We start from the raw sequence: 12,299 nt of genomic DNA on the forward strand, positions 1-12,299 counted from the left end.
AAACTTATGAACAAAAATAGATACAGAGGCAGAGCTGCCTCGAACAGACTGTCAAACTACAGCAGGAAGGCTGGGGAGAGTGGGAAGGCAGGAGGGGGGTGGGTAAGAGATCAACCAAAGAACTTGTATGCATGCATATAAGCATAACCAATGGACATAAGACACTGGGGGGTAGGGGAGGCCAGGGGATTGTCAAGGGCGGGGAGAAAAAAGGAGACATATATAATACTCTTTGTAATACTTTAAGAAATAAAAAAAGGAAAAAATGTGGAAGGATCAAAATACCAGATATTAAGATATATTATAATGCCACCATTCTCAAAACTGCCTGCTACTGGCACTAGAAAAGACATATACACCACTGAAACAGAACAGAGAACCCAGAAGTGGACCCAAGTCATTACGCTTTATTGTTAATTTACAAAGGAGGCAAGAGCATACAATGGCGTCAAGACAGTATCTTCAATAAATGATGAAAATCAGACAGAAATATGCAAGAAAATGTAACCAGACCACCACCTTACACCATACACAAAAATAAACTCAAAGTGGATAAAGGACTTGAACGTTAGTTGGGAATCTATATAAAAAAATCTTAGCAGATTGCATAGGCAGCAAAATATCAGACATATGTCTTAGCATATCTTTACTGACACAGTTTCGAAGGCAATGCCCACAAAGGGGAAAATAAACAAATAGACTACATCAAAATAAAAATCTTTTGCACGGCAAACTAAATCCTGAACAAAACAACAAGAAAGCCCACTGCATAGGAGAACATATTTGCCAGTGGTATCTCTGATAAGTGTTGAATTCCAAAGTTTACAGGGAACTCACACAAATTAACAATAGGAAGATAAACAATCCAATTAAAACATCGGCAAAGGACTTAAATGGACACTTTTTGAAAGGGGACCTACATAAGGCCAAGAGACATAGGAAAAAATGCTCAAAGGCACTAACAGTCCAAGAGATGCAAATCAAAAGGAGAGAAGTACCAGTCCACACCAGTCAGAATAGCTGTCAGAAAAAAATAAAAAAATAAAAAACCACAAGTGCTGGAGAGGATGCGAAGAAAAAGCAAACCCTTGTGCACTGCTGGTGGGAATGCCGACTGCTGCAAAAATTGTGGAAAACAGTATAGAGTTTTCTCCAAAAATTGAAAATGGAGCTCCCATTTGATTAAGTACCCTCATATATATATATATATATATATATATATATATATATATATATATATATATATATATATATATCCCAAGAAATGAGTAACATTAATCAGGAGAGATATATGCAACTGTATGTTCATACCAGCCCAATTTTCAATAGCTAAGATTTGGAAACAGTCTAAGTGCCCATTAGCAGATGCACGGATTATAAAACGGTGGAACACCTATACAATGGAAAACTCTACTGCTATAAAAAAGAATTAACTCTTATAATTTGCAACAGCATGGATGGACTTGGAGAACATTATGCTAAGCAAAATAAGCCAGTCACAGTAAGATAAATATCACATTGTCTCACTCATTTGTGGAATATAATGAACTATGCTAACTGATGGGCAACAAGACATCCAGACACAAAGAAGAATTGATCAGACTGTCAAACCTCAGATTAAGGTGCTGGAGGCAAAGACCAACAGTAGTTAATACATATACATATACATATACATATACATATACATATACATATACATATACATATACATATACATATACATATACATATACATATCCTTTCCAATAACAGACAAAGATGTTAATTAACCGTACCTCTGACATGCTTCCCATTGGCTCATCAGGGCAATATACAAATTAACTGCCAACCATGGTGTTGGTTGGCCGCCAGGCAGCTGAAGCGAACAGGAGGCAATCTTGCTCCAGTGAAGGAAGAAGCCAAGGTTCCCCGCCTGCCACTGCTGGGCTGTGTGCTTGCACTCTAAGCAACTATGTTGCAATTATAGACACTAAACAAACCCCATTCTTTCAGCCAGCTGGCAGAACTGGAGTTGCAACAGAGTTTTGATAATAGATCCCTAAGAAACCCAGATACCTGCTTTTAGCAGCCGAGGCCTCCGCACTGGAGCCAAGCCTCAGAGCTAAATTTGGCTCTCAGTTCCAGTGACAGCCATAGAAGGTAAACAAATCCCACAATAAAAAAGAAAAAAACGGACAGGTTGGGTGCTTCAGTCACCCGCCAACCTGAAAACGGCCCTCAGCCCCTCACCCAGACTGGCCAGGCACCACAGTGGGGACCCCAACCCTGAAGGGGGTGTGTCCAGCTGCAAACAGCTATCATCCCCTCATCCAGGCTGGCAAGGCACCCAAACGGGAACCCCACCCTGATCCAGGACACCCTTAAGGGCAATCCAGCCAGCCCCCACCATGCACCAGGCCTCTATTCTACATAGTAAGATGGTAATATGCCTCCCAGCACCGGGATGAGCAGAGAAGTGAGGCCTCCTGAAACCGGGATCAGTGGAGCCTGCCAGCACCTGGATCAGTGGAGCAGTGAATGCTCACTGCCCCTGTGTCAAGCGGAGCCGCAAGGCCTCACAGCAAAGGGATCAGAGGAGCAGCAAGTCCTCACTGACACTGTGTCAAGTGGAGCTGCGAGGCCTCCCAGCACTCTGATCAGCAGAGCCGTGAGTCCTCCTGGCCCCTGGAGCAGCCTGAGGGGGGGCAGTGCCCAAACCCCATGATCGCCCTGCAGCTCTGTGTGTGACAGGGTGAGGCACCCCAAACCCCCCATGGGCCCTATTCTGTGTGTGACAGGGTGGAGCCACCACCACCTCCTGGGCCCTGCCCTGAGTGTGACAGGGGGTGGTGCTCCAACCCCCTGATCCAAGCTGCTCTGTGTGTGACAGGGGGCGGTGCCCCAACTCCCCTATAGGCCCTATTCAGTGCATGACAGGGGGGAGCTCCCAAACACCCTGATTGGCCCTGCTCTGTGTGTGACAGGGTATGGAGCTCCAACCCCCTTGATGGGCCCTGCTCTGTCTATGACAGTGGGTGGTGCTTCTACCTCCCCATCAACCCTGCCATGAGTGCTACAGGGGGTGGCACCCCAACCCCGCAATCGGCCTTACCCTGAGCATGATTGGGGGTGGCATCACAACCTCCCGATCCGCCCTGCTCTGTGCATGACAGTGGGCAGCGTCCCAACTCCCCAATCGGCCCTTCTTTAAGCCTGACCAGAGGTTGCACCTAGAGATTGGGCCTGCCCTCTGCCATATGGGAGCAGGCCTAAGCCAGCAGGTTGTTATCTCCCGAGGGGCCCCAGATTGTGAGAGGGCACAAGTGGGGCTGAGGGACACCCCTGCATCAGTGAACAAAGTTTTGTGCACTGGGCCTCTAGTATACACACACACACACACACACACACACACACACACACACACACACACATACCTACATACATTTATGTATATGTATATGTATATGTATATGTATATGTATATGTATATGTATATGTATATGTATATGTATATGTATATGTATCTCCCATAGATGGCTAATGAACTTTGATATTCAGCAGGGCTGAAAATCAGCATTATATTACCCTGCTGTTGGCAAATGCCTGAAGGTAATCTCCTAACCTGATAACCCTTTTAATGTTTTGCAATCTTGACTGCTGATATGCCTGTTTGCTTTGCTAAAGGGCATATATGAGAAACGTAAAGCCAAGTCAATAAAAGCTGATGGGTACTGGGTTTCAGAGAGCTTCTCCGCTAGAAAGAAAGGTCTCTGCCTGGCTCCAAAATGTCTTCTAAATTTATATTTGTTGTCTAGTGTATTCATTTTTGTGCACCTCCTTTCCCATATCCTGAATCCTTGCTGCAAAAGGTTGCAGCATTCTGGCGCCCAATGTGGGGCATCTGGAGAAGAAATTTCACCAGAGTGAAAAAGGAAGACATTTCACCAGAAAGCTGAGAAGTGCACTGAAAAGGAGGGGAAAATTCTCTGTGCACAAAGCCCATGCCAGCTTTGGAAACTGTGAAACATAAAGTGGGCGGAAAATCTTTTATTTCTGCCAGGCTATAATGAGGAAAACTTTGAGTATAAAGCAAATAAATAAATAAATAATAATAATAATAATAATAATAATAATAATAATAATAATAAATTGTAAACATTTACTTGCATGCTCAAGGATAAAGAAATTAAAATATCAAAAGATACACTCTTAAATCAGGCTCAAGGAAAAAACGTAACCTTCTCATCTTAAACTATGTGGGCTCTTGTTCGCACTGCATTATGCCTAATTCGTATTGGGGATCAAAAGTCTGTAATACCTAAGCCCTGGTTCCTCCACCTTTAGTGTGGAAAGGCTCAGCAGCTAGAAAAAATGGGGTTAACAGTCATTTTAAAAAAAGGACTCTTTAATGCTTTGTCTGAAAATTACCATATGACACCTTGGGACAGGCAGATTTTATCAAAAATAACTTTAGAGTACAGTCAATGCCATGAAGAGCAGAATACGATAAGACCCATGAAAACTACTCTATTTTATGAAGCCTTGTCTCTACGTTATGGGCACTGGTCTGTTGATTATTATCAATCTGTCTTGGTTTTTTATTGTTAGTCTATTAAGCATGCGTTCAATTTAATTTAATAAGAAAAGAAACAGTAGATGGACAGGTCATTATTAATATCTAAAACACCTCCCAACCCATTAATTACTAGTCTTTTGGTGATCCCGTAAAATGTATGCCCACTCTCGAGAGTGTTATTAAAAGCCTCATTTTATTTCCCAGACCGTCATTTGAAATTTGGATAGATGAGACATTCCTCACAATTTAAGGGATATCTCTGGGGTTTCTGTACCCGTGAAGAGAAAAACACACTACCTTAAGGGAAGGCGCATCCCACCCGATTTTGGTGGCCTCTTGGACTGACCCCTATCTCCTCACAGATGCTATAGTACAAACCCAAGACTGTTTTTCTTTATAAGATGGAGAAAATGACACAAGGAAAATATACAGGCTGTGTTTAGGCAATAAGATTAGTGTTTCCATAATAAGGGGCAGTTCTTAAATAATAATGGACCATATTCCAAGGTTAACATTAAAGCCAATGAAAGCCAGTAAGTTTTCTCTGCTGCAAAATTTGCCAAAGTAAAACACCTTAGATGGTGATAACTGGCTTTGGAATCTCAAATTGTTAAAAGTTAAATAGATAGATATAACTAATATGAAGGCTTTGTGGCAAAGCTTTTCAGTAGTAATGATAAATTAATATATTGATGGTGAGGGTGCAGTCACTGAGGAGAGGCTGATTGCACTCTCTGTTGGAGGAAAGGACCAGTGGATCTTCTCCCTGTAAAAGCAGAGAACCTGGCAGAGCAACCTTATATCTAACCTCTGAAGGAAAAATGTGGTGGTTTTAAAATTCAAATGCCTACAGGCCTTCTTCCCTTCTCCCCCTACTTCTTTGGCAACCTCATATGTGTAAACATACACTTCTAAAGTTTTGGTAACTTAAAAATTTGGAGTTGGTTACATTAAGGAATAAAACTTAATAAATCTCTAAATGTTTTGAAATAACAAACTACTGAAATATTAATTTGAGTTTGCCTAGAATGAAAAAATGAAGGACAGATTTGAATGTATTAATTAAATAAGTCTTTGTTAATTTTATTGGAAATATATCCTTAAAAATGTGAAGGTATTACTAATCTAAGAAATGCTAAGTATTTAACTTGCCACCTAAAGTTTAAGGCTTCCAAGAGTTAAAAGTTCAAATTAAATTGGGAGAAATTATATGGTTGTAATGATAAAATGCATAAAGTATAGAAATTCATTATCAAGAAAAATAGATAGAGAGAAAACCAAGATGGCGGCATAGGTCAACGCCGCAGATTGCTGCCTCGAACAACCACTTCAAAAAACAACTAAAGACGGAACGGACATCATCCAGAACCACAGGAAGGCTGGCTGAGTGGAAATTCTGCAACTAGGAGGAAAGAGAATATCATACCCAGACTCAGAGGAGGCGCAGTGCTGAAGTGAAATACTCAGGTGTGGAGTGTGTGCGGAGCGGGCTGGCAGCGGAGGGCGCGGTTGTTGTTTTCAATCGGGAGGGAGTTTCAGACTCTGAAATCCAGATCCGGGCGAGTCTCTAGGGACCCAGACTCAAACGGGAGAAGCGGGACTGTCGGGCTTCGGTCAGAACTCGAAGACAGCTTTCTCTCTGAGGTTTGCAGCGGTTGCTGGGACTCTGTGAGGCAGATCCCCCAGGGACGGAACTGAGAGCAGCCATAACTGCTTGCTCCGGCACGCCCTGTAGATCCCCGGGGACCCGCCACACCCAAGCCCTGCACACAGCCATTTGCGGGATAGCCTCAGGCAAATGCTAGGTTAGCACCGCCCTAGAGAAGCTCTCCCACTGCACAGAAGCTCTCCCACTGCAGACACAGCAGACTCTCAGCCAGTTAGCCTGGAGGTCAAATCACCCCCGGTATTGCCAACAACAATCAAGGCTTAACTACAACAAGACTGTGCACAAAGAACACTAGGGGGTTCACCAAGAAAGCATAAAAAATGTGGAGACAAAGAAACAGGACAAAATTGTCCATGGAGGATATAGAGTTCAGAACCACACTTTTAAGGTCTCTCAAGAACTGTCTAGAAGCCGCTGATAAATGTAGTGAGAACCTCAAGAAATCTAATGAGACCCTCGATGTTGTGATAAAGAACCAACTAGAAATTAAGCATACACTGACTGAAATAAAGAATATTATACAGACACCCAACAGCAGACCAGAGGAGCGCAAGAATCAAGGCAAAGATTCGAAATCCGAAGAAGCAGAAAACACCTAACTGGAAAAGCAAAATGAAAAAAGAATCCGAAAATACGAAGATAGTGTAAGGAGCCTCTGGGACAGCTTCAAGTGTACCAACATCAGAATTATAGGGGTGCCAGAAGATGAGAGAGAGCAAGATATTGAAAACCAATCTGAAGAAATAATTACAGAGAACTTCCCCCACCTGGTGAAAGAAATAGACTTACAGGTCCAGGAAGCGCAGAGAACCCCAAACAAAAGGAATCCAAAGAGGACCACACCAAGACACATCATAATTGAAATGCCAAGAGCAAAAGACAAAAAGAGAATCTTAAAAGCAGCAAGAGGAAGAAACTCAGTTACCTACAAGGGAATACCCATACGACTATCAGCTGATTTCTCAACAGAAACTTTGCAGGCCAGAAGGGAATGGCAAGAAATACTCAAAGTGATGAATACCAAGAAACTACAACCAAGATTACTTTATCCAGCAAAGCTATCATTCAGAACTGAAGGTCAGATAAAGAGCTTCACAGATAAGGAAAAGCTAAAGGAGTTCATCACCACCAAACCAGTATTATATGAAATGCTGAAAGGTACCCTTTAAGAAGAGGAAGAAGAAGAAAAAGATACAAATTATGAACAACAAACATGCATCTATCAACAAGTGAATCTAAGAATCAAGTGAATAAATAATCTGGTGATCATAATAGAATTAGGGACATAGAAAGAGAATGGACTGACTATTCTTGGGGGGTGGGGAAAGGGGTGTGGGAGATGCGGGAAGAGACTGGAAAAAAATTGGACAAAAATCGTGCACCTATAGATGCGGACAGTGGGTGGGGAGTGAGGGCAGAGGGTGGAGCGGGAACTGGGAGGGGGGGAGTTATGGGATGAAAAAAGAGGAACAAATGTAATAATCTGAACAATAAAGATTTAATTAAAAAGCAAAACAAAATGAAGAATAAAAAAAAAATTCCTGTGATTTCTCTGGAATAAAATAGTAGTACAAAATATATTGTAGTCCTTATGTGTACCATGTGTGATAAAATTTCATCCTAGGATATAATATTTAATTGGATTGATTAAAAAAGAGGAATAATTCTTTGGTCTGAACCAAATTTTTAATATAAAAACAAGTTTAAATTTAATTGATCTGTTTTAGAATACTTACAACAAATGTATAATGTAATGTTTGGGTTACACATATTTGTGATAGTCTTTCCATGTTAAATTTCAAGACTTTAACCAAGAAATAGCATTGAAACTTTCCAAGTGCCCTGGGATAATTCAAGGGTTTACTCTTCTTAAAAGAAATATTTTGGAAAAGAAATATTTTTAAACCAATTTACGCCGATCTTATATTCTTGAAATCACTTGAAGCTTCATCAAATAAAAATTAATAACTGTGTTCTCTTTACATACACATATTTTAAATGTTATAAAAGTATCAACCTCTATGGGAGGGCAGGACAAAGTTGCTGAATACTTCTTAAGCAACATCGGATTATTCAGCAGCAGAATTTTTACATGCGAGCCCTGACAGCCTGATGTTTAGATAGGCCAGGGGGTAGTGCAACATCTGGACTTCATAGGTCAAACGTATAAGTTTACTTACTTTGCTTTCTCAATAAAGATGCATACTTTAGTCACTTAACAAATTAGCTTTTTACAATATAATCAAGGTCTCATATAAACTCAGTTATATGAGAAGCAGATATTTGATTAGCCGTTGGTTATGACACAGTCCAGAGTAAAATTTCTGTACCTATGCAAATGAGCACTAGCCAAAAGAATGCTGTTTAAAAGTAAATTTTAAGCTTAATAAAAAGGAGAATTTTTTAAATCTCTTCTGCTATTTACAAGGTAAACAAAGAGTTATTATTCAAACATTAAATCTCACCATTAGTAAGAACCATAAAAAAGAGAGTTACTTTTGCTTGATCTGAATGCACTGCACTATTGGCCAGCATACGTCACTCTTATAGGTATTTCTGAAAAGGAACCAAGTTTGTAGCTCTATTTAAAAGAAAGAAAAAGGCTTTGAAAAGAAACTCCCTAATTGTGGCCTATAAATTTCTCTGGAAGAAAAAACGGAAGGAGATTCCCTTCAAATATCTAGAAAACTGTAATTAAAAATAAATGTATTAGGCCTCAGAAAGAAAAGTAAACAATTTGCATTTTACCTCCTTAAAGAAAGCTTATGTCAATATACTCAAAGACTGATAGCAGAAACCCTATTAGTGTCATTTACTGTCCCCACCCAATGACAAAGGAAGTTAGGAAAGAAGCCTTATGTTAGACTGATTTAAATTAGCAAATGAAAATAAATGAATATTCAGGAGAACTTAGTTGTAATAGGCAGAAACCGATTCCTGGAGCAGTCACTGTTTTTACTGATAGTTCATCTCATGGTAAAGCTGCTTATAATGCAATGAATTCAGATCAAGTCACTCAGACCAGTCATACTTCTGTGCAAAGAATCGAATTAGAAAGGATCAATGCTGACTTGCAGGATTTCCAAAAGCCTCTTCATATTATCTCTGATCTGTGCCGGGTCCAACACCAGCAGGTCCAGGGGTTCCCAAGGCGTACATGGAGTCGGCAAAGAAGGAAGGACACGGAGACAGTGTTCAGTTGATCAGCAGCCTAGCCAGGATCTCCAGCCAGGATCTCCAGCCAAGTTCTGGTCTGGATCTCCAGAGAGGTTCTGCTTTGAATCTCCAGCCAGATTCTGTGTCCATGTTCTCTTGCTAGGTTCTCCAGGTTCTCCAGCAAAGTTCTGCCAGTTTCTGTACAGGATCTTTTGCCATGTTCTCTCCAGAGAAGTTCTTCTGTCTCTAGGTAATGTTCTGTGTCGGTTCTTTGCCTAGGTTCTGTCTCTCTTGGTTCTGTCTTCTAAGTTCTGTGTTCTAAGTTCTGTCTCCTAAGTTCTGTGTCTTGCTGTCTTGTTACATCTGTATTTATACCAGTTGATTCAATCCTATCAATCTCTATTACAAAGATTAGGGCGTTTTTTATCTCCATTCCAGGGAGTAAAGATTATGTAGCTTAAGCATGATTGTTCTTAGTTAAAGTGATTAATTACCCACCTGGCACTTAGTTAAGAGGTTTTATTCCCTCCCTAAGTTCAGGGGAAAATCCCTACCTGGGGAAACAACCTTTCTCAGAGACCTTGGTTAACACACATAATGCCAAGAAGGTGAGCAAACATATTAAGAACAGTATGCCATATATGACAGGTCCCTTGAAAACAGCATGCACGGACCGGCTCCCGGCAGATCTGCCTATGCTGCCAGCCTGGTAAACAGAACTGCAACTACTCAATTTAAATGGCTGTGACCTACGCCTCTCTCTACCATTTGAACAAGTCCTCGTCCTTTAACGAAAGGAAATGAATATGCCTATCAATTAGTTATTTTAAAGAAACAGGTCAGGGGAATCCCATCAACTTTTACGTTAGTCTGCCAAAATATTGTACAGCAGACAAAACAGATTATCAAGAAATGCCCCCCTTGCATGTTATATCTGCTACAAGGGCCTCTAAATCCCAACTTGAAAAACAAAAGTGGGGGAATAGTGAAATCTCCTATAAGTAGACTACACAAAGCCTTAATTACTTTTAATTTTTCCCTTGTATTGCTCATGGCAAGACACCTATGGAAAGACACTAGTGAAAGAGTAAGCTAAAGGAAAATGTTCTGGTTAAATGGAAAGATACTGAGTCTGGTTTATAGAAGGGTCCCTTTATTAACCTTTGGTTGAGGATATACTTGTGTCTTTCCAGAAAACTTCTCCAATTCCTGCAACATGAATCTGAGAGAGGAACTGACCAGACTACTGCAACCACAGATAGCAGTGGCCCCAAGCAAAACACTGAGGAGTCAGAAGAAAACATCCAGAGTTGGGGGATGGTGAAGACGGCTTGCCATGCTAGCACTCATCAGCTGTGCATTGGTGCAGGTTGCCCATGACAAAGCCAAAAAAGGTCAGACATGCATTGTCATTTCTCACCATTTGTCCACCATCCAGAACTCGAACATCATTGCTGTCATGTCACAACCTAACAGTGCCTGGGAAAGAGATCCATAAAAATCTAATGGCTCCAAACGAAGCCTACTATGAATGAATTCCTTAAATACCTGACAATAATATTTAGAAGGACATGAAAGAACTCAATCTTTGTCGTCGAATCTCCCTATATTTCCTTTTTAGAATAACCACTAGTGTCTTTCTTTCTTGTTCTTTTATGTTTGCTTCCAGTCTGAAGATGCAGAATGAAGTCCTAAAAGGATCTGAGCCTAGCTAATGGCATACACCTTTCTAAATTAATTAAGAAAGCAAAAAGGGGGAAATGTGGAGGAAAGACCAACAGTAGTGAACATATCAATGAGAGAAGTCCCACAGAAGGCGAATGGACTTTGATATTCAGCAAGGCTGAAAATCAGCATTTTGTTACCCTGCTCTTTGCAAAATGGCTGAAAGCAACCTCGCACCATGATAATACTTTTATGGTTTACCAAACTTTACCATCGATATGCCTGTTTGTTTTGCTAAAGGGCAAATGTGTATTCAAGTAAATAAAAGCTGATGGGTCCTGGGTTTCAGAGAGCCTCTTTACTAGAGAGAAATATCTTCACCTGGCTCCCCACACCTTGTAAATTTGTAATTCTTTTCTAGTGTATTCATTTGAGTTCATCCACTTTTCCAGATCCTGAATCTTTGCTGCAAACGGTTGCTGCAGGGAAGGTAGGGGAAGGTGGGGTTAGGGGGAGAGATCAACCAAAGGACTTATAGGCATGCATATAAACCTGACTAATGGACACAGACACCAGTGGGGGTGTTGACATGAGTACGAGGTAGGGGGGACGAATGGGGGATAACGACACATATGTAATACCTTAATCAATAAAGAAAAAAAAAGCCCTAGCTGGTTAGGCACTGTGGATGGATTATTTGTCTCCAGACTGAAGGATCCCAGGTTTGATTCCGGCCAAAGACACATGCCTGGATTGTGGGCTTGGTCCCCAGTGTGAGGCGTGCAGGTGGCAGATAATCAATGATTCTCACTCATCATTGATGTTGCTATCTCTCTCTCCCTCTCCCTTTCTCACTGAAATCAATAAAAAATATTTCAAAAAAAAAAGATGAAAGAGATGAATGAAATAGTGCCAGAGTAAAAAAAATATGTTTTAGAATACAGTAGAAGGAATCCTATTATTTTCAGATATTTAATAATTCCTACAACTTTTCTGATAAAATAGGTTTGCACTGTTTTGGTAATATTATATTTAATTTTTTTCTTAACATATTAATTTTTATTGCATGTAACACTATATTATAAAAGTCTAATATGCAAATTGTCCCTTCAAACACGAGTTTGACCAGGAGATCAACCATGGGTTGGGACTGTGTAGCTGTTGTCCGGGCTGCTCCCTGAGCCAGCCCCACACTGTTCTGTCCGCCCCCCCCCACCCCCTGCAATGATTGAGGACCCGCCAGCCAGTAAGCTT

This window comes from Myotis daubentonii, chromosome Y (genome assembly GCF_963259705.1).
Source record: "Myotis daubentonii chromosome Y, mMyoDau2.1, whole genome shotgun sequence".
Classification (NCBI taxonomy): domain Eukaryota; kingdom Metazoa; phylum Chordata; class Mammalia; order Chiroptera; family Vespertilionidae; genus Myotis; species Myotis daubentonii.